Source organism: Epinephelus moara, chromosome 2 (genome assembly GCF_006386435.1).
Source record: "Epinephelus moara isolate mb chromosome 2, YSFRI_EMoa_1.0, whole genome shotgun sequence".
Lineage (NCBI taxonomy): Eukaryota > Metazoa > Chordata > Actinopteri > Perciformes > Serranidae > Epinephelus > Epinephelus moara.
Genome location: NC_065507.1, coordinates 15,484,582 through 15,488,655, shown reverse-complemented (window position 1 = coordinate 15,488,655; position 4,074 = coordinate 15,484,582). Strand labels below are relative to the sequence as shown.

The 4,074-nt window shown below is 40.8% G+C and overlaps 1 protein-coding gene across 4 annotated transcripts in view; it reads left to right on the top strand.

Moving 5' to 3' along the window:
* LOC126401870 (arf-GAP with Rho-GAP domain, ANK repeat and PH domain-containing protein 1-like) overlaps positions 1-3,414 on the top strand; it is a 68,042-nt gene extending 64,628 nt beyond the window's left edge. For all 4 annotated transcript variants that reach the window (XM_050063415.1, XM_050063424.1, XM_050063408.1 and 1 more), the window contains exon 34: positions 1,057-3,414. The gene's annotated coding sequence lies outside the window, so the exon portion shown is untranslated. The remainder of the gene's footprint in view (positions 1-1,056) is intronic.
* The last annotated feature ends 660 nt before the right edge of the window (positions 3,415-4,074 follow it).

The window sequence follows — 4,074 nt, the reverse complement described above, 5'->3', positions numbered from 1 at the left end:
TAACTTTGCACTTGAAAGGATGCCCGTTCAATTAAGTTTTAACAGGTCTGACGCTACAGCTGTATCTAGGCTAACGGCTAACATGCTAACTATTATTTCTATGTCACTAGTCACTTGAAACAAATTTAGAACGATAGGAGACAGGTTGAAATAAACCGAAATTTCCCTTTAATATTGGCCAGCCCTAACAGAGAGCAGAGTTTGCTTCAGCATAGCTAAAGTTTTGACAAACCCTACCGTAGCAGATATTATTGTATGTTGTACAACAATTAGTGCTGGGTTAGCCACTGCCAGTTAGCCTACAAGCTAACCAAAAACACTAACAAATAAAAGATGCTTACTGCACTTACCTTTCTGATTCGTCTGCTAGTCGCCAATTTTGGTGCACATCTGACTCTGAATCTGACTGAAGCTCAAATGTATATGGCAATCAGATTTTTCAGTGAGGGAAAAAGAGTCAGTGTGCTTCCAGCCTCTTTTCAGATTGTTTTTAACTACTAAATGGGAAACCCATGGTAAAAAAATATTAGTATAAGGAGGGGGACTTCAAAGATGCCAGATGGGCACCTGACATTTTACAAATGAAATGATGAATGGATCAGTCTAAAAAAATGATGAACATATTAATCGGTATTAAAAAAACAAAATGATGCAGCCCCAGTAGTATGTCCAAATACTGTATTAACTACACATCATAAAGTTGGAATGAAAGATAAAGCATTTGGTTGATTTGTTGTTTTATCTGTCAGTTTGTGTATCTGCTCTCCTGACCGCCGCTTACTGAGTCCACATCTTATCAGCAGCCTCATATCTGGTTGCCATGGCTCCAAGACATTCGGACTCTGGCTGAAAATTTGAAGAGTGACCTCTCAGGGAAAGATGCTGTGAAACTGGTTTTAAGAGTGTCTGGTATTAGGGGTACCTTGTTAAGGTGTAAGGTACATGTTAGGTTGACGATGTGGTTTCAGTCTGCTGTGATGATGAAAAGAACATTTACAGATATTTAGGAATTAAAAAGTCTGAATGGCTAAATCTATGAATTTCTGTTCTTTAAAGGGCGAATGGTCGACCTCAGATGATCTCTGAACATTCCAGTGGCATCATTATTCTGCGACTGTAAGGACCAGAATGACAGACACTCAGAAAGCCCAGACACTCATACTGTATGTGGATTACACTGCCATCTGCTCCTTTAAATATGAACTGGACCAAAAGTACACGGACAAACAGGATCACATGTATAATATAACCAACACTGGCCTCCCTGCACAAATGAATCTTACTTGATGTACAGTCGAAGCAGCTGGGAGCTGTGGCATTCAAAAACAAAGGAGTGATAGTTTGATGGACTACAATCACTCGCCTCCAACTTGACGAGCGCCAAGATCAGTGGCATGTGACTCAATCACTGCATTGCATTATGGGACGGAAGCATGAAAGACATGCTGAGAGAAACCTTCATTTCCTTTAACGTATTTCAGAAAAGACTTAGTGGTGTTACTCGAGGCACAAGCATGGAGTGCTTAGCATTTTTTTTAAATAGAAGATTAAAGTTTATTGACTTGCAGTCGTAGCTGAATCTGATTTATAATTTTGTGATGCTTTCAGCTGTCTTGCTGTACTATTGCTCAGAGAACCGTCGGGATGATCCTGCCATTCAAAATTAAATAATTGCCATTGTAAGCAAAGCTGATGTCATAGGAGACGGTGACCTGATTCTGCCCAGAGTTTGCTCCACAGGGACCGAGACCGGGACTGAGAGGAAGAGCTGAGGGATGGCTTGTGATGGATCTGTGTCTGTTATGCCGCAGGACCTTTGCCTGTACTGTACTGTGCAAAACTGTATGTCCATTTGTCTGCATTTGTGCACCAGTGTGTATACGGTATGTGTGGATATGTGTAAGTGTGTTTGGGGAGTGAAGGAACGAGAGCTGTGAGAAGCACTTGATTTACTCTTGTCCCTTATTAGAATCATATAAACTCAGTGCACCCTCACTGAGTCACATTACAAACCATGTCAGTTTATACAAAACAAAGTCTTGTCTTGTCTGTCCCCCTTCTTGTCCTCACACAGTCCTCACACTGCCTCCTCTCTGTAGATAGGTTTCTAAACCCTGTGATGCTTAGATGTACAGTATATACCTGGGCAGTTTTGTCATTAACCAGCAGTATTTATGAAGTTTTAGATTATGCATTAGTCACATTGTCTTTTTTGTTATGCACAACTATCTTTGCAGCGGTATATTATTATAGTTTGTTGGTCAGCACAGGGCACAGAGGTGCTTCGATACATCTGTCAGCACAATTAGAAACTGTAAGTGCACTGTAATCTATCATCCTTTCCACTAGGGTCCACACTTGTATATATTTTGTCGAAAGGGGAGCCATGAAACAATCTGTATTAACTGTATTAACCTGTCAGCAGCTGCCTTACAAGCTCTTCACCACCTGTAGGTTTCCCCTGTTTTAAAGACTTCTTATTTATTTGGACAGCAGAGGACGCTAGATGCTGTGCTGTAGAGAGCTCCGCCTCTGCTGGTGAGACACCATGACGTTCAGCTAAATGTTTGTTTTTAACACATTTAGGCACAGTTTGTGTGAAAAATGTGTATATGCAGTGTGTGTGTGTGTGTGTGTGTGTGTGTGTATGTGTGTGTGTGTTATTAGGTGCCCTCCAGCACAGACCTCAGCAGGAGTCGAGAGAAGATTCCACTCTGTGTAGTAACGTGATTACACTCTGTAGAAAGTATTTACCACCTCCATGTGCTAAATATTTTATTGTTTTCAACATTGAATCACAAGGGATGGCTTTTTTTGAGAAGTTAGGTACAAATATTAACCACAAAATAATTGTTTGCATGCAAGTTTTCAGCCCTGTTGAATAATGTGTGATATGAAGCTTATGACAATCATAGCATTAACTATGATGGTCTAAAACCTCATCAGACAGTACAATCTTACGCCACTTTGTTTCACAGCCTCTGGCAAACATTTTTTAAGTCTGTGCCCTTTTTACACACTCAGCTGTTCTAGGCAGATTTCCAATTGTGTCACTGTCTTTACTTTTTTTCATGGTGGAGCTCGCGGCGCTTTCAAGGGTAATTTAGACCTTTCTTTACTCTTCACATACTTAGCTGCAGCCACGGTGGGTGAATACTTAATCAGTTATTTCCTGTTTCATATCTTAAACTACTCTGGATACATTTATAGAGGTCAGTAGAGATATTTTTGTCAATCACTGTCCAAACCTCTGTAGCACAACAGTGATTCAATGTAGTAAAACAATAAAGTATGAAGGTGGTAAATACTTTTTATAAGCAGCGTATATTCTCTCTCTGCCTCTTTCCTTATTCTGTTACTCTGCGTTTTACTGATTTTGATTCCCTGAAACTCTAATAAACACATTCAGCTAGTTGTGTGTGTGCATGTTGTGTTTTTGAATATAATTATAGTGCGTAGTCATATTTTACTCTTTAAAAAAAAAAAAAAAAAAAAGTGTTTTTCTAAAAGGTCGATGCCCTGCAGCTCTGCTTTGCCCTCATGGTAATCCACTTGTTTTTCTTCAGTGCTTTTATGAAATTAATGTACAAACACACACACAGTCAAACTCAAATCTGCCCTACAGGCTAACTGTGAGAACAAGCTGGGCTACAAACACACACACAACACACTGCTCATAGCCTACACACATGAATATATAGGGGCAGAAAGTTTTGCAAGGCCTGAGGGCTTCATGACAATGTCATGCTACAGCCATGAAATGGAAGCTTACAGATGTGCTTCGAGGAAAAATGTCAAGAGTGTGTGTGTGGGAGGTACAGTGATCATAGGGAGAGCCTTGAGGAGGTCTCCTGTTTGTGTTTGTGTTTGTGTGTGTGTGTGTGTGTGTGTGTGTGTGTGTGTGTGAGAGAGAGAGAGTCACGGTGGTCCACCAGCTCTCCGTTCATTCTTCTAAGCAGAGCTGACACATCAGGGTCACTCTGTACCTCGAGACACACACCGGAGAGCCCCTCAAGGGACATACACACAGGAGACCTTCACTATACCATTCACACACACACAGGAGCGCTACCA